Here is a 19,948-nt window from a genome sequence, read left to right as displayed (position 1 = left end):
ATAGAGGGGGTCCCTGCTTCATCTCTCTCTCAGCTAGGGGGTCCTTGGCCTGAAAAAGTTAAAGACCCCTGCTCTAAAGACAGTGCCTTGGCGGGAGCACAGTATATCCCTAACATATGCAAAAAGACGTGTCTTTTGTTTCCCATAACAGAGCAGCAATGTTTGTGATTCTAAAATAGGCTGTGTTCAGTTAGGAGAGTGTAGGATAATGCTTTTGAACATCCCAATTCTTAAAATTCATAACATCTCTTTAAGCAATTATGCCTATTACCTTGTCTTTGCTTGCCGTGAAGAACATGCCGACATTTCATTGTCAGTCCCAACGGGGAGGATTAGTAATCACCCAAATGCAACGCTGAGGCAATCAACACAGTGGAGGCACATTACAACACCGCGCTAATGTCTCACAGGAACCACTATTGACATCTTGGCAAATCTTTTGAAGCCTCGTGAACCACCACCACCACCAGTGTCCAGGAAAAAAAATAGCCGGGTTTGCAGACATTTTATCTGCCAATGAGTGATCATGGAGGTCAAGTATACTCACCCTTGACCTTTAACAGCAGTGGGCGGGCCGGAGATCCATAAGGCCTGTGATACAGATGATCAGGGGGCAGAAAGAAGATGAGAAGATCTGAATGGTCTCACAGGCCTGCAGCCACTCCACATTACACAGATGGATTAAGTTAATGACCCTGGCCACTGTGGCGGTGTTGTTGTTTTTTTGTTTTCCCGGGGGTGCTGCCCTTACATATGTGTGGCCCTGAAATATGGATGTTGACCTTTACCCCCTCAGTCACTCAAGTGTGAATGCTATATAGCGTTTGCCCTCCATTAGTGTGATATTGTTTTACAATAAAGAGTCCCCTGATAAACCTCTTTGCCACCTTTCAGCTCATGGACAGTAAGTACTGCATGACATAATGGCTGCTCGCTATTGTGTTTGCCGTTCCGGTATACAGAAACATAACTGGGAGCACTTAATATACGTCACCAGCCTCTGGGCAAGGACATCTATTGATGCTCAGAACAGAGGAATATGCCCTTTGCTCTGGGCAAAAAGGTGTTATATATATGTGTGTATACATTCAATATATTCATTCATTTGAGAATACAATGTGATACCTACAATTTTTTAAAGTTGAAACTTAATACACCAATGTGAGATCTTATTCATTTTCTTATTAAAGGTATGCCTTTAAGGTACTGTATGCCTTTAAGGGGGCCCGCCCCTTTCAGGAGTCCAGATGGGTGTGGTCAGAAAAATGTTTGGCACAGGTTGCATTGAGAGAGTTCTGACTGAGCAGTTGTTTGTTCACTTCACTTCCTGCTCTCTGTGAAGGGGTTTTAAAGCCTCCTGTGACTTCTAAATCACTTCTCACTTGACTGACGTGTTTTATGTCCATGTTTTAGTCACCAGCAAAGGCAATTATTATGGATTTCCCCCCAGTCTTTGTTGTGTTTGTTGTCTCTTTGGTTGAACCAAGATGGTTGTTGTCATGTGTTCACTGGCTATATGGCATAGCTGGCCAGAAGCATGCTCTATGGGCCTGACAATAAGAGGAGGTTTATGGGCCAAAGCTACTGCAGTCTGGTAAGACTTAATTATTGTTACCTTTTCTGCTAAATGAAATGGTTGCTCTGCAGGCTAATTATCCTGAGTAGTGTGCCATATATTTCATAGTCCTTCAGTATGTTCAGTGAGTGTTTTGGAGGTTACCAAATCCATGCCAACATTACTGACTGCTATGATGTTTTCTCCCTGGTCTCTGTAACTTGCTATGTCAGGTTGCTGCTGCAGCACCTGCAGTAAGAGACATTATTTGTCAATTTGTTAAACTTGTGTAATCCAGTGAAATCATCTAAGGCTTAAATAAACATATTATCGCCATCTCCAATTTTCTACTTTTAAATTTTCTTTAATGAATCGGTGCTATTGAACACCATTTACGTCTGTGTGTGGGTTTTATAAATATTGAAGGCAGCGTTGTGTTGTTTTAAAAATATGTTGTTGTTTTTTTCATTTCCTGAAAAGTTAATATTTTGGACATTGGCTTGTTTCTGCCCGACAGCAGAGATGTTGTAATTATCTGAGTTTGGAAACGATTAACTTGGGAACAATTAACTTAATAAACATTCTTAATGAGTGTAGAAATTGTGTTGTGTCTGCATATCTTGATTGTAGGATTTATTCCTCTTGTTTGTGTCTGCTGCAAATACACAACATGGTGATATTGCCTATGAGCAGCTGTGACTTGGAGGCATTTAGCACTGTGGTTCAAAACATTCTTCTTTTTTAGATTGATTGATTGACAAATATTGTGGTTCAAGACATGAGGTTTTCGATTTTAGATTTTTAGCCAATGGCAAATACTGTGGTTCAAAATGTTTGTTTGACTTAAGGCGGCACTATGTAACTTTTTTTTAATGAATGATTGATTGATTGAATCCTGCAAAAGTTTGCAAAAAGGTACAGTGTTACAATTATACAATGGTGCAAAAGGCCCTGAGGGCTTGTTTCCATTGTGGTCCTGCTGTGTATTCAATTCATCGAGACATTTTAAAGACATACAATGTGCAAGACATCATCTACACTAGTAGCAATTAAGAAATATGTACAGTAAACAGTTCCCGGGGGGCGGGGTCATTTCTGGTGTTAAGCTTAGACTTTATACAGGGACCAGTTACAAATTGCAGATAGGTGCTCTTTTATGGCGGTTTTGAAGGAGGGTTAGGTGTCACACTTTTTGATGTCTGTTGGTAGGGCATGCCACATTTTGGTGGCATAGCAGTAGAATGAATTTAACCCCATGTTTGTGCCGAATCTGGTTTGAAAGAGATCAGTGGAGCTCCCTCTGGTGTTGTGCTTGTGTGTGTCAAAATGTATTTTTGTCCAATTTGTATGCAGAGTATGTTAACACAACACAACTTATACAATTGGGGTTGTTGTATTTTGTCTCCCTGCTCTTCTATTGAGACATTTAGATTGTGTCTCCCCTAGACACAGGATCTGACATGGATTTTGACCCGATGGTAAAGATTCGATATACATTATACCCCCTGAGCAAGCAAGCAGGCTTGTTTAGCTCAATGGTAAAAATGTCAGCACTTGCGCAGGAAACCAGGTTCAAATCTGGGGTAGAAGAGGAAAGTAACATAGTGCAGCTTTAACTTCCAGCCTCTGTGGCCTCCACCATGGAAATAAGAAAACATCTTTACACAGTTAAACACACAGGATTTTACTGTGCACCTTATTTTTTTCCAAAATCAATATTTGCAAGTATGTGATTATTATGGATTGCCTTTTTGATCATTTGTGTGTGTGTTGTCCATAGGTGGAATATATTTGATTATGTTCAGGACTCACACAGGAGGCTAAGACTCTGGTTCTAATGGACATAGAACTGCTGCATCTAACTGAGGTGTGTGTATAATGGCTTCCAAAGCTCACCTCCCAGGAATTATTTTGGATCAAGAACATTTTGTTTTGCCAATGTTTACCAGTAACATTAGTCTGTGCTGCTTGGCCAGGAGGGCCCATGCTTAATTTGTAATGTGCTTGAATGGATTTAAACTGATGTCTGTTCTCACTTGTGTGTGTTACTCTAGAAGGGAATTGTTTGACTTTGTTCTAGTTCAGAAACATTTGTATATAGTGAGAAGGAGATTTACAGTAAACGTGTAGGCTACATTAATAACAATTGTGAGTACTCTGAATAACTCCTTCCTTGACACGCATCCCTTGGTATCCTCCCACACTCAACTGTTGCTCTTCTCACCAAAGCATCAACAAAAAAAATGTATGAGTTAGATTAGTGTAATTCATTCTGTTTGCCTTTCCAGAAAAGTTTTCTTTCCAGGATGTCTATTCCATAGTACATTGAAATCGGCCACATTAAATGTATAAGGCTCTAAATTTGTCATCACCTAGCCCTAGTCTACTTGTAAGCCATACACAACTACAGTAGCATTGCCATTTATAACGAAACCCAATGTTCTCGTACTGCCTCCAAGTTGAATAGGTCTAGAGCAGGGTTTCTCAAAGTGGGTGCCCTGATGCAAGTCCAGTTAACACAGGATACTTTGATATTATTTGGAATTTATGAACACTTCAGTTTAACCAGTTGGACCCTCTATACTTATTACTTGAACTATAATACTTGGTGCATTCTTTTTGAATCTATAGTTCTACACCAAATCTCTTCGCCAAAAATAGCCGATCTACAAGCTCACAATGTGTTGCAGTTGTGAGCTTGTAGATCTGGTATTTTTGGCGAATGTTGCCCCCCCCCCCCCCCCAGAATAGGGATCCTGGGTGTGGTTAAACGTCAAGTATAAAGTTATTTTCAATCTGTCATCATGGAAACGGATATAAGTTTTCTTCCTGCCATGCTGTATTTTAGGTGGAAATATTTACATGACATTTAGATACCGTAATATGACACAAATGTACGGTGCAACAAATTTAACAATGTAATTCAGGGGGTGCCATGGCTGAAAACATTAATTTACAGGGGTGCCCGCCCCTGTAAATAATGTTTGAGAGACCGTGTAACCGCCTGCAATGTAATATGCTTCCATACAGGGAAGAGCTGGAAGCTGCGTGCTGCTGCTGTCAGAAACCTGTGCGCTGTCCATGGTGCTGAAACGCTCCAGTGCTGAAAACGGTGACAATGCGCTGCATGCCACTGTTGGTGGACAGTGGTTCTCAAAGTGGGTTCCAGAGACTCTCAGGGTTCCTAGCAAGTCTGTAACTCTTGACAGTGTACAAATGGAACCAAATGGACCCGTCCATTTGTACACTGTCAGAGTGGTTCTCAAAGTGGGTTCTCAAACAGTGGTTCTCAAAGTGGGTTCCAGAGACTCTCAGGGTTTCTTGCAAAGTCTGTAACTCTGACAGTGTACAAATGGAACCAAATGGACCCTAACGGGTCCATTTGGTTCCATTTTGTACACTGTCAGAGACTCAGAGGTAAGAGGGGTCCTTGAAATGTGAGAGTTTGAGAACCACTGCTGTAGGAAAATGAGGGAAACTCATTTTTGTGTTTTGGCAAAAGAAGCACATGTCGATACCAGATAGTTATTTTGGCGCAGCAATCATTTCCAACAGTGTCGAATCCGTGCAGACTGAGTAGAGGGGACATCGCAGACAGACGCAGTATAGCCCAATGAAAGATCCAGTGGTGTCGAGTCGTTTTAGTGGTCTTGTTTTCTTGTACGTGTAGAACTAAATAGGGGGCAGATAATAACAGTGAACCGCAATTATCAGACGAGCAATCGAGGTCAGGGTATAGTCTACCAAAGTAATCCGTATACCTTTTATACCCATCGAATAGGCAATAGTTATTTCGTATGAGTGGCTTCGTCTTGTCAAAGAAAGAGAGCCGTTTCTTTTTTCAAAGGCGTGGCAGAAAAAAAAATGCACTTCTCATATAATGGAATATAATAATAATGCACCGATATTTTTGTTATTCCAGCGTGCTTCAGTGCAGCATGCACTTGACTTCAATTTCTATGTTTTAAAGTAAATGCCTGGATCATTTTTGAATGACTCTTGGTGAGAACGAATCGCATCTTTGGCTTGGGAAAGATGGCACGCCGAACCGGGGGGGGAGCGTTAGAACCAATTGCGTTGAAGGACCACTACGTGCTTAAGGGTGGATGGAGCTACTCCGGGTATGCTTCCGCGTGCATGCAGTGCTCGTGTGTGTATAGGTTGAATGGATGAGACTGGAGAGAGAGAGAGCGGAGAGGTATAGAGCATCAGCTGTGATACGGCCCTATATATATGTGCTGACAGGACTATCTTCCTTTTTAAAGACAACCTCCTCCTTTACGTCGCTTTTCACCACACAGTGATGTCGCGTATTTGTGTGGCGCACCTGTAAAGAGCGAGACCGGGGCAGACTTTTTTTAATGATTTGATTCCTTTTCATTTCTTCTGTTCTTTTTTCCTTTTGTTTATTTGATGCATTTGCTTTTGAAAGGAACCCATTCTGTGTTTTGATTTAATAAATATTTCCATTTCCCTCATTTTATCTTGTTTGTGTTGTTGGCTTTTTATGTTTCCAAGTTTGAGCTAAAGAGAGATCAGCGGAATTCGTCTTTTTACACAACCTATTACCAGGTGTTTTCTTGATTCATTCAGAGATTGTTTTGCCTAAAGGACGTCCGTAACTTTCATTTATAGAAACGGTAAGATGTTTTACATATTTTGCTCATTGATCTTAAATATTTGCGATGGATATTATAGGTGTACACATTCCATGAAACCAGTGATGAGAGTCGATCATGCATTCATTGTGATCTCTATAGCCTATACTGCATGTAAACGCGATACATCAGCAAAGTCAGCGCGAACGATTCAACAGAATTCATTTTGCATTGACTGACAGTCAGATTTTCTACTCCTGGATTGCTATGCGTTGGCAGATGATAGACCTATAGACCTACATAATGGAATACATTTATGGGTTACCCTCTACTTGGCAAGCATTGCAAACGTTATTTGAAAGCTTCATCATCATGGGCGAGCTTCTTAACCACTTACATCCCAGCGTCGGTATTGTGGGGAAAGCTTTCACTGAAAATAGCAGATCGGCAAGCTCACAACGTGTCGCAACGAGTAGCATTGTGAGCTTGTCGATCGGCTATTTTCAGCTAAAGCTTTCCCCACAATAACAGAAAACAAAAAATACACTGGTATTGAGCCCTGAGGGACTCCGCCGGTTACCCATGGGGTTTAAGTGGTTAATTTCTCGCCCATGTACATTTCTCTATAGTGTGCACTGTGCATGGATAGGCCTTGATGACAGAGGGCTGTAAACGTGGGACACATGGGCTCATGCTAGTTCGCTATTCTACCGCATGTTGGGTTCTAAAATGAACAGGTTTGCGCCTTTAACATGAGAAAATAATTGATTATGCTTATTTGGACACCAAATTAGTGTAGGCCAAATGAGGGATAATAGCTGCTCCCAATTCACCTGATTTTCAAAAAATAGCTTCAACACGAATTTGAGGTGCTTTTATCCCCTTTTCATCTATATGATTTAGTAGTCTACATTTTAATCATAATATTTAGGCCTGCAACCGTGAGCAAATAAGCCTATTGTCACAAATCTGGAATTGATTTATTGGGCATAGTTTTTGGCCTTAAAAACACAAAAGGGTATAATTGCAATGTACAGGTTATTCTGTAACCGGGTGAATTTGAACCTCACAACGATGCCAAGTGAATGCATGCTGCACATGTTAGGCGCAGTCCGTGCACTGCACAACTAATGCTATTGTTTGACTGCAGTGTGTTGGGTAACACTTTGCTAAAACAGAAATGCTGGAGACCTAAAGGGATTCATTGCTATATCCTTGCAAATTCCCTCCCTTGTAATTACCCAAGGCAGGCCTAATAGTTAGTTTAAATGCCTTACTACTGGCTAACCAGTATGGATCTAAAGCACATGACATTACACTATTTAAAGGAGTAGTCACCCCCCCAAAAATCTATCAATTACACACCTCATGAAGCCTTGAATTCATGGAGATGTTTTTGTTTTTTTCGCATTCCTGAGCCAATAAGTTGGTGACCAGAACAGTCTCCAGTACAATTGGCTAAGGAATGCGACAAAAACATAAACATGTCCATGAATTCAAGGCTTCATGGGGTATGTGATTGATAGAAAATAAGTCATTTTTTGGTTGAACTACTCCTTTAAACTACTATAGCCCTGCAGAACATCTTAATGAGGTCCGCCTCCCATTTTGGACCGTCCACGCCTCTGATTGGCTGAGGGTCTAATTAGTTTACTTAGTGCCCAGCCGTCGTCGCCCCCCCCCGTTCCTCTAACAGCGTCAAGTTGGTGAGGAAGAGTTACTACTTTCATGCGATGCAATTGAATATTCGGCACTCTCCTCTTCAGCAAATATAAAAGTATCTCCAGTGTTTACCATTCTACAAGAACAGGTAAGCTGAACGTGAGAAGAACTGACGTAAAAAAGAAAAAGGAGTTGTAAAAAAAGAAAAAGAAAATGACGTGCACGCCACGCACCTGGCTGCTAGCTGTAGCCAAACCTGGTGTCTTGTGTGTCGCAGCAGCAGGTGGCTTTACTTTACCAACCCACTGGCTTAATGGTCATATTATTCTCTAGGCCTACGTCAAATGACCATATCCTAGTTCTATTTGTCGAATATAAACTGAAAAATATAACGTTAACATCAATGTTTGTAGTGGCTTTACTTTACCAACCCACCCATGTGGCTTGATAATGGAAATGAATCTCTAGGCCTACGTGACTACGTCAAATTATCATGTCCTGGTTATATTTGTCGAATATAAACTGTAAAATGTAACGTTGATAATGTTTGTACCACGACGTCGACCAAGACGGCGAGAACAAAGCCTGTGTTTGATGCTAGCTGATAAGAGGCTCTATGCACAGCAGCCATATTGGGAAGAAATTCACAGGTGTTACCACTGATTCTTATGAAGGCTCTGTTCCATTCGTAAATTGGGGGTCCAGGGACCCTCATATGGTTCCTTGAGGGGGTTCCACATTGGCCTCTTGCGGGTGTGTAACTCTGAGAGTGTACAAATGGAACCAAATGGACCCGTAAACATTTGTACACTCTCAGAGTTGTTGTGGTCGTTGTTATTAGTATCATTGGTAACACCTGTGAAGGAAGTGATAATATGGCTGCTGTGCATAGAGCCTATTAGAAGGCCTGGCCATGCAGACGCCATGCTTTATAAGGTATAAACACGACCTAAGGTTACATGTGTTTTAGCCGTATTAAGCTACACATTTGTGTCAAAGCACGCAGCAAACATTTGGTTTGTTTAGTTGGTTGAAAGGCAAGCAGCATTTCCTCGTAGCAGGCTTGATGATTTGTGATTAAGCTTAACGAACGCCACCTGTGTTGTTGCTGTGCAGTGGTGTAAGGCAGTGGTTTTCAACCTTTTTTGGGTCAAGGACCCCCAAATTGAAACACATTAGCACAGGGACCCCCATTTGAGAAGAAATGCCAGGGACCCCCAATAAGAGACGATTTTTACGGCTCTAGCAGTGATCCTCAACCATTTTGATTTCAAGGACCCCCAGTTTGACATGCATTAGAGGCAACGGACCCCCATTTAATGGCATTTCTATCTCTGGGACCCCAATTAATATAGTAAAATCCATGTTAATGTAACTCTGAGTGTACAAATGGAACCAACGGGTTCCTTTGGTTCCATTTGTACACTGAGTTACAGACCCATAAGGGTCATTTGGTTCCTAATCTATCATTTAGCTGGGGACCCCCCGGAACTCCCTCAAGGACCACCGGTTGAAAACCACTGGTGTAAAGTAACCGAGTACGTTTACTCAAGTACAATTTTGAGGTATTTTCTTTACTTTACTGGAGTACTTCAAATTTTCAACCATTTTACTTCTACGCCATTACATCTCAGAGGCAAATATTGTACTTTATACTCCACTATAATTATTTGAAAACTGAAGCTTTTTACTACTAACCACTCAAGCTATATATATATTTCGGCCATTTGAAAATAGCAGATCTACAAGCTCGTCGTGATGCGCTGTGAGCTTGTAGATCTGCTATTTTTCAAAAGATTTGTATACATTTTGAACACTTGTGAAATGGGACCTTCTGCATAATGAGTACTTTCTACTTTTGGTACTTAATACTTTTGTACTTTTACTCAGGTAAATTTTGAATTCCTGACCGCAACTTGCAACATAGTTCTACATTGAAGTATTGATACTTTTATATGAGTAAAAATTGAGTACTTTTCCCAACACCGAACGCCACCTGTGTTGCTGTGGTCAGAGAGGACTAATGGCGGAACCATAGGGTGGAACTCAGATGTAGGACACTCTAGTGTTGACTTTCTGGCTATACAGGTCTCAGGAGTGTTTTTTAATGCAATTGCAACCTATATAATATCAAGGATTGGAATAATGTGTGTGCTAATTAATGGTGCACACACTCACAGCAGCCAGCAGGGCGTGTTCTCTGCAACACAGGTGTGTCTCATGCTGCAAATGAAGCAGCCAGCTCCTCTCCCACATTAACACGCATGAAGAAACCACTAACCAGCCCTTTAACCTTTTGATTGAATAAAGCAGTTCATCCCCTGTCTGTTTCAGTCAGTGTGTGTGTGGGCTACCCACCCACAACATGTGGCTGTTGGTTGGTATTTACATAATCAACACATTAAGCAGATGCTGTAGTGGGTTGTATTCCATTGGAGATGTTACATGACTGACCCCTTTGTATTCCTGACATTGTAATGCTATGGGACTTGATGGGTTAAATTATTAATCAATATTTTGCCTATGTGGGCCTATACCATAGTTTGTTTTCGCCATTGAATTATCAGTTGTGCTTTTCCCCACAGTATAGCGTTACCCTACATTTTGACATAGCTCTGAAATCCATGATGAATCTTGTGTAGACCAAAGAAGTGTTTATTCCTTGTATCAGCACAACCATATTGATGCCATCATCCATAACTGCTATTTGTGTACACAGTGCACTTTGAGTTCATGCAAATGCTAGGCTAAGAATCAGGTTTTTAGTTTAATGCTATGCAGTATTTTGTTCTCGGTGGTAGTTTCTATTTAGCTTGGCCTCCTTTAGTACTTACTATTGGATCTGGCATTGAATACTGAGCAGGCAAGTGTGCAGAGAGCAGGGTCTGCCTTGTGTCAAGAATTCAAGCTGTGGTCTGCAGTGACTCAGAAGGTCACCGATAGATCCCTGTATCATCAAGCCAGCAACTGACCAGTTAATTTAGCAGGAGGAGGGCTGCTGACGCACTGTTGTCGTCGGTGGCCTTGTGGGAATAGAGAGCATGGACCAGCAATACGGACTGGTTGAGGGTGTGGTGCACTCTGGTGGTGTTCTTTGACTACTATGGGATGCCTGTCCCCCCCCCAGCTAAGTGAATGAGAGGCCAATAGGGGGTCTGGAGCTGCATTGCTTTGCACTTGATACATCATTTGGTTGCTGGAAAACATATTCCAGCATTTCAATTAAATGCTGGAATATAAAACCTTCTACACAGCCTCTTTTTAAGGCTTTAAGTTAAATCTAATCAAGTGTAACTCTTCAATGTGTTATAATTTCAGCATGTTTATACTACACACTACAATAGCGTTCTGCTCTGGGTGTTTACGGCCTTTGTGGAGAGAGTGCGGGCACATTTTAGCATCATTGATGCCGGCCAAACATCACATCGTATCCATTAGATTTGTACATGTTTGACCTCATGCCCAAGTCCAGCATTTTCATTCTCTTTGGTATCGCACGGGAATCCTCCCCTCCCATGATATTTTCTATTAATATCCACTGCTTTCAGGCATCCCCCCCCCCCCCCCCCCCTTCAGCCATTCCGCTGCCTTCCACAATTGCAGTGGCTTCATGTTCTTTGAGGGATCGGGGGGAGGGGGGGGGGGGAAGAGTGGTTGTCTTGATGTATTATTGAGTCAAGACATTTGCCTTTTTCTAAATAAAGGCTGCTGACAGAGCGACTAAAACGCAGGAACTTCCAAAGGCCACGTCAGTGTGCTATGCAGTAATGTGGCACTAGTGCTGTCAGAGAATTAGGTTAGTGTACGTACGGGGGGGATGGCTTTGGCAACAAAAAAAGCGGCCCCCCTTTGTCCTCCTCAAAACTCTTATCCCATCCCCCTCTATTCTCTCTAGTTTCTGTCTTTTTCTCCCTCTCTCTCTCTCTCTCTAAATATTCGCTTGCTGCAGTTGACTTAGTCTGGGGCTCAGTGGGTGGCGCATGGGACTCTTCTTGCTCTTCCCTCCTCCGTGTCTATTTTGTGTGTTGGCCACAGGGTGTCCCTCCCCTCCGTGTGTGCTGGTCATTGCCGGAGGCCAGCAGCACTGCAGTGTCCTTGGACCTTGTCACTGAATCACAGCAGCTCGTATAGATCTCCCACATGTGCTATATATAGGTGCCTTTAGTATCAAATTGCCTTTTTGGTCTCAACTGTCTGTTTTTCTCTTCCATTTGTTTTAGCTTCACGATTCTTTGTATTGTTTTAGTGACACGTAAACAGTGCAACGTCCACTTGTTTTGAATTAAGACCTGGAACGCATCTGTGTCATTTTTTGATTTGAGCTAAAAAGCATTATTTTACTCTTTGGCTATTCAAAAATAGCAGATATACAAGCTCATAGCGTGGCACCGAGTGCCGCGATATGAGCTTGTAGATCTGCCATTTTTGAAAAATCTAGAAAATGTGTGCTGCAAATATATTTATATTCTTTTAAAGCGAATATTTTTTACTCAAATCTCTGCTTCTGGGGGTCCCTGGAACAAAATATTTTGAGACATTTTGGGGGTCCTTGACATGAACAAGTTTGAGAACCACTGATATAGAACACTGTTAGGATTTAGAAGACATTTGTAAGAATCGGCTTCAGGTCTTAATGGGTTAAAGCATTCTGGCATAGTTATTGATGAGCCCGGATGCCATTTTTGTAAACTTGAAGGTGATTTGCAACAAAAAAAAAGTTTGAAATGTTACATGGTTGTAGTTTTACAGAGGGAGCAGACATCTATAGATGGCTTGACAAATATGAAAATGCAGGTGCTCTTTGGATCAAAGACCAAAAAAAGACAGGTTAGACTTGTAGTTTGGTTTGTGATCACAGCCATGAAACCCAGAAACACGAAGGCACACTGCTGCTCTGTAATTATTTTTTTGTTTTAAAGCCGTCAATACATGGGTTTAGCAACCATGCATTTCATCAACTCGTCTTTTTACATGCCATGAAGAAGACATTTGAAACGTGTGGGTGCAAAGCCCATTTACTTTACGTTTTTGCAAAGCGTTATGCTTTGGTGTTTTTAGTGTGGTGGGCAAACCACAGTATAGTAATTTGCGTTATGATATATTGATCACAAAGCAAAGTATGAGTCCAACCTCAGTATTTACAATTGTTGTAGGTTTGATTTAACCTCAGTTCCATATTTTGGATGTTTAATGCCAAGGCAAAGCTAACAATGTATCTACAAATGGTGTGCTAACTGCTAATATAAGGCCTCGTCTCAGAAACACTTGGTGATGGGTGGCATCTATCCCGATTATACAGAAGCTACACCCCCCCCAACCCCAAATTCATTTATTTTATTTTTCAATGACTAGATGATTTCTAGTGATTAGTGCTCTTTATTCAGTGTTTATTCTGTATACATTTCCATAGTGCATAATTATAATGCCATTTTCTTGGAGCATTGATGCTCAATTCACAAATCTAATAACTTGCCCAGTTTTGAATCATATTGTTTATCTCTAGGTATTATATACCGCTACCAGTAAGACCCTGTGCTGTTTTATATGTGCTGACAGATGGGCCTACATGTGTCAACTACTTGTACACGAACTACCCTGATGTAGGCTTTTTTCAGTTTTAGCTCATTTGCATTATTGCATTCCTCTCTGCTGGAGATGGATGTTCAGGCGTATACTGTAGTACACAATGCTGTGCGATGTCAACACTGTTTTCAGTCACAGTGCGTTGGGGTGGGGGGGAAAGTAGTCTTTCCCATCTTATGCTTTGATATTATGTGAACTTGTTTTTTTGTGTATTTTGTAGGGTTGGGATCTTTAAGGATTTTAACGGTTCCAGGTAACTTAACGATTCCCTTTTAATGATCCGATTCCTTAACGGTTCCCTTCAACGATCCCTATAGGGCAGTGGTTGTCAACCAGTGGTCCGGGGACCACCAGTGGTCCTTGAGGGGGTCCCCAGCAAAATGTGTTAACATAGCGTCACAATCATTTTATCCACTTAGCTTTGGCTATTCAAAAATAGCAGATATACAAGTTCATTGGCGTGCTATGAGCTTGTAGATCTGCTATTTTTGAAAAATCTTGAAAATGTGTGCATATCTTTCAATATATATTTTTAAAGCGAACATTTTGAACTCAAATCTTTGCTTCTTGGGGGTCCCTGACTCCCTGGCATAAACCATTTTCAGGTGGTGGTCCGTGGCAAAATGTATATCAATTTAGGGGTCCTTGGCATGAAAAAGGTTGAAAACCACTGCTATAGGGCCTTCCAAATGGATCCTTACAGGTCTAACTCTGAGAGTGTACAAATAGTACGCTCTTAGAGTTATGGTGGTCCTTGAAATGAAGAAGTTTGAGAACCACCGGTATTGTAATTATATAGCAGACGTGAAGTCCGCATACCAGCTCTGACAGTGTGGTAAACCGCTTCCCGAAACGGTTCCAAATGTGATGGAACCCATTCCGCTTTCCTCAGTGTTGGATCCGCTTCCGGATCTCAACCCTAGTTGTTGCTGGGTCATAGGACAGACAGGCCATGCTTGTTACTGTGTCCACTCTGGAGCTATTCACTTTTCACTCTGTCACACACGTTGGGTCAGTGTAATTCTGACGGACTAGTTGGATGGAGAGCTCTAAATACTCAGTGTCATTCTGTCATAACAGCATATTTATAAGGGACCTGTCCCTTATTAAATACATTTAGTCAGTTAATAGTTGTGGGAATTAGGCTAATCTGGGGAAAAAAATCTGATCTGCCAAACATGTTTACACTCTCCTATCCAAATAAAGCAGAAAATGCAAATCACAATATGACATTGATTAAATTGATCTAGTAAACTAAATTAAGTGGGACACTGTTAGACCACTTACACTCTGTTGTGATGGTTTGAAAATGGAGATCCAGCTTATATTTACAATTCTATTCCAAATAGTGACTTTTATACAGTTGTTCAAGTGTTGATTCAGTGAAGTAGATTCATTTGGGTCCTCTTATTCGGTTTGCAATGAAACATAGTCTTATTATATTTGCGATCGTAGATTTGCACACCAAAGCACGTACATGCATGACTGGTTTAAAATTGGATCTTGAATTTTGTTTATGCCAGCTGCTCAAATATTCCAGATAACGGGCCATGAACGATTTTAGAGGAAAACGTAACACAAATCTATATTAGCAAGTATGCCAGGTGATCGTGTTTGTGGTGTAGCTGGCTAGATCTGCATATTTTGTTTAGTTGAAAGCATTTATTGATGGCACCGATGCCATTAATTGAAAACAAGATGTCAGACCTTTGACTAGAGTCTCCTGAGTCCTGTGGCAGTTGCTTTAATCACACCTCATTCATTTATGTACTGTTGAATTACTGGGGGGGAGGTCTTTATTATTCCTTGTAGCATGTTGCACGTGGCAGGAATTTATCTCACATTATATTTGAAGCAGTGCTTGTTGTTTTGACAGAATTTTCTCGACTGTCTGCACGTCTTACCATTTGTCTAGCACACTAGGATTTCAAATAGAAACACGTGTCACATGGCTTTCATTGTTTTCCCACAGTATTTGTATTTATTGGCATAATTATTCCAGTTGAATTTCAGCTGTCGTGTCTTACTTCCAAGAACCAAGCCTGGTCAGCAGAAAGGAAAAATCATTTGAGTGGCCGAGGCAAAACCTGCCACCCCTACTGGCATCCTAAGATGGAGGAAGGCTTTTGGTTAAAGACCACACAGATCACAAAGAATTTAGCCACAGTGCAAGACACATGGATAAATCAATGTAGCACTCGGACTCAGAGAATATACCTAGCGACGCTATAGCATTCTGTGTGCAGTGGCATTAACCCATTGAGACATGAGGCCATTCTTTAAAAAAATCTAAATCTCAACAGTTTTTTGAAAAAAATCTGGAAAATATTTTTTCAAGATTTTTCAAAAATAGCAGATCTACAAGCTCGTAGCGCGGCACTCGGTGCCGCGCTATGAGCTTGTAGATCTGCTATTTTTGAATAGCCCAAATAAATCTTAAAATGAGACACAGATGCGTCCCCGGTCTTAATGGGTTAAATCAGACCAGCAGATGGTTTATAAAATATTGAAGGGTGTGCTAGAAGTCAAAAGCATTCATTCACCTTGTTTAACCAAAGACATTTGCTATTTAAATCGGGTATCCTCTGCATTCCATCAGATTCTTTTCATAGTAACATTGCGTGTGAAGCCCCCCTCTTTCCCTCTCTCGCTCAATCTATGTGCGAATGCAGTGGGATGTGCGAGTACCAGTTAACTAAACATGCTACACTTTAATGACTCTTAAAGGGAGCCTCTGCTCAGTGGGGTAAAACTGTGGAGGAGGGTGGGTTTATCCTAGCGCTGACGGGGGTGGGGGGAGGGGGGGACAAAAGAACCTCATGATCTTTAACTGGGGCTGTTTTCTGATGAAAAACCGCAAGGCAAGGCCTCCAGGGGAACAAGATGCTCCGCACTGAAATGCCAGCACTGATGAAGGCTGCTGGCTGGGTTGGCTGCCTTGCACATACTGAAAGCCTTCACTGAATTTTTTTTTTTTGGGGTAGAGGCTTCATGCCAAGCCTCCGTTTCCAAGTGTTTATCTAATGAAATATTTCTGCCTTGTGGCACTGTCTGCTGCGGGACAATGGCCAATGTTTGTACTTTGTACTTAAAATGGAAGGTGAAACTGAATCGGAGATGGAAGCAAAGCTTTTGCGTGTTTGTATTGTTATCCACTGCATTTATCTATAGATTAAATAGATTGCTTGAATAATATGCAAGTGAGGCAGGCCACTACTGGAGTCTAATATAATTAGAATTATAATTTGGCTGAATCGGACTCGGGCATGCTTTTGTTTTTCATCATAACTGAGCTATCGAGAGTTGCCGATTTGCAAGCGGCAGCAAAAGCAGACCTGTTGTTTTGCAGTCTTTAACGTTACCTGTTTTAGACTTGGAGGCAAATAACAGATGGGAAGAGCAGCGGGAGAGATTATTTGAGCTGTGAAGTTCAAGCCTACGTCATTGCCTGACTTGAACGCATGCAGCACTATTTTGAGTCTGTGTGTGTAGACTGTACTTGGCACTATCAGGAAGGACACAGCATGCTGACGTTGAAAGCAAATCCGGCTCAGAAATGTTTTGGTAGTGGTTTGACATTGCGTGGATGACATTTTGGGCTACTTCAGTGGACTTAAAGGGATTCATTTGACATAGTTCGTCTTGAAACTTTTGGTTGGTTGGTTGTCCATAAGCTTTGTGTCATTGTGCTTGTCAATTGTATTTTATAATTTATAGTAGTAGTAGTATTTATAGTATTATTATAAGTAGTCTCTAGGGCCAGCTTTTTTTAGATTGAAACGCTTAGTTCATTTTCCATATAATATTAATATCCATGCAGAGTTGCAGACTGGGATTTCTGTATGAATTCCGTGCCGACTGTTATGGCCAGTCCTTTTGCCAACCAACAAACATTCTAGTGTTCTCGATCAGTTAAAAAGTATGAAAAGAAAAGTACAGGTAGGCATTTTCAATTATTTTCAAAGATCCAGTAATCTGAACATGAACTGGATATGTGGAATTATGTTTTAAGAATAGCTATTCAATGGGACACTTACTGCCCATTTGTCTGTCGTTGTGCTCCTGAGAGACCCGATTCTACAAATGTCTTCTAAATCCTCTAACAGTTTTCTGAAAAACGTATGTTTCTATATCAGTGGTGCTCAAACTTTTTCATGTCAAGGACCCCCAAAATGATATGTATTTGGCCGCCGACCCCATCTCAAAATATGTTGTTCCAGGGAACCCCAGAAACAAAGATTTGAGTTAAAAATGTTCGCTTTAAAACAATATATATTCAAAGATTTGCACACATTTTCACGATTTAAAAAAAATAGCAGATCTACAAGCTCGTAGCGCGGCACTCGGTGCCGCGCTATGAGCTTGTATATCTGCTATTTTTGAATAGCCAAAGTGTAAAATAATGCTTTTTAGCTAAAAAAAAAAAAAAAAGACACCGATGCGTTCCAGGTCTTAATGGGTTAAGTACATGCGAGTGTACTGTCTTGAGCATCCTGAATTTATTGAAAAGGTATGCTGATCAAAATCACATAATGAAGCCCTCCTTTCATTTCTGCTGGCTGTTTCTACATGTAAACGACATGTCAAACACACCTTTAGTTTCAATGTTGGGTTCGCTTAACTATTTACTTTATCTTTATATTGTGTGTTAACCAACCACATGTTTATGACGAGCACATACGTATGTTATGTAACCAACAGACCGTTGGATGTTATCATGCAAGACATTGAGGAGGGATGTACCAGACATGAGTGGAGAGCAGTCAGAAGGGTTCTGAAATGCAGAGAAATGCAGGAATTGTATTAAGGTCTAACAGGAGAGAGAGGGAGAGAAAATCACTATGGAGAAAACCATAGAAAAAAAATCTATGTATGGAAATAGAAATAAATAGCTATATCATGTTACTTAACCACTTGAACCCCAGCATGCCCGTTCTGGGGGGAATATTTATAACCAATCTACAAGCTCACAGCGCAACGTGTTGTGAGCTTGTAGATCTGGTATGTTTGGCAAGGGGTTTGGTCTAGATGGAAAAAAGCAGTACAAGTTTAGATCTAACTTGGGTCTATTTTACTAAGAATAGAGGGTTTTAAGTGGTTAATAACCAGAGGAGTCTTATCACAGTCATCCTTGAATGTTTTCCTTTTTAGTTTCTCAGGTGTAAACTGTCATGTTAAATTAATTTGTGGGAAGCAGTTTGGTGAGAGAATATAGCGAAAAACGGCGTCTCTAACTCCAGGCGAAAATGACTATCCCAAGGGTTAAATACAAGTATCAAAACTAATGCAGCGTAAATTGAAGCTTATAAACAAAGTGCACCTTTCAAATACAACTCTATGGATTTCAATGTCAGACTGTTGCCAGTGGCAACATTTTCTCTCCTGCTTGTGCTTTTGCACTTAGCGGCGTGGGTTGCAACCATTCTTGTGTGTATTCACCTCTTATTACCCCTAATATTTAACAATTTGTGGCTGTGATATCAAGTTTCCCTAAATCAGTTTACTCTTCCAAGAAAACAAATGGTATCGTTGTGCAGTTAGTCTACGCTCTACGGTGTTATTGTGATGATGTCTTGAGATTGGCCACACACACACACACACACACACACACACACACACACACACACACACACACACACACACACACACACACACACACACACACACACACATGCTTTTTGCTTTGCTGCAGGATCTACAGTACTGTATGTGTAGGCATACTCATAAAGGAACATGTTTGAGGTTCCATTTGCAATATTTGCTACGGTAAAGATATGTGTGAGAGACAGGCAATGATTGCTAGTGCTACCATATGAACCTGACTGCATGGATTTGGAACACGAGATGGCTTGTTAACTTATTGGTAATGGGTTTAAGGCAAAGTAGGCACTAGTGGACAGAATGTTCTTGTCATTAGGTTTGTCAGCTCACAGCTTGCCAGTGTATAAGAAATTAAATACGTTTTCATTATTTGCTTGTTTGTCTTTTTGGATGCAAGACTGTGTGTCGTGACCTCTGGGTAAAATTTATAGATCTTGCACGTTCACATTTAGATTTAAGTGCCACTTTAATTTGGTTGGCAAATGCAGGATGTGCCGGTGTGTGCATTAGCTCGAGCATCGGCTCCATCTGCTAGATGTGAGCAAACTGTTTTATTTGTGTTTTCGGTACACCTCTCTGCGACGCATCCATCTACTTCACTAATTGCCATTCCATGCTTATTGTGCTCGTACCTGTTGTAGACAGATGTTTCTCTTCTTGACCGAACATTTATACATCCCTTGCTTCTGCTGTTTGTTCCTCACGCAAGCTGACTTGTAACTGAGTGAAACATTGCCCTTTTGCCTCTCCCTGGTTTTACCCAATCTGCATATATGGACAGCCAAAAATATTAACTCATTAAGACCGGGAACGCATCTGTGTGTCATTTTTAGATGTCTTTGGCTATTGAAAAATAGCAGATATACAAGCTCATAGCGCGGCACCGAGTGACGCGCTATGAGCTGGTAGATCTGCAATTTTTGAAAAATCGTGAAAATTCATGGCAAAA

At 41.1% G+C, this 19,948-nt stretch overlaps 1 protein-coding gene across 1 annotated transcript in view; it reads left to right on the top strand.

Annotated features, from left to right (window-relative positions):
• caap1 (caspase activity and apoptosis inhibitor 1) overlaps positions 1–19,948 on the top strand; it is a 266,844-nt gene that overhangs the window by 233,552 nt on the left and 13,344 nt on the right. The window lies entirely within an intron of this gene.

Source organism: Gymnoscopelus microlampas (genome assembly GCF_963454915.1).
Source record: "Gymnoscopelus microlampas genome assembly, chromosome: 19".
NCBI classification, from domain to species: Eukaryota; Metazoa; Chordata; class Actinopteri; order Myctophiformes; family Myctophidae; genus Gymnoscopelus; species Gymnoscopelus microlampas.
This window is presented reverse-complemented; position numbering and strand designations above follow the sequence as displayed.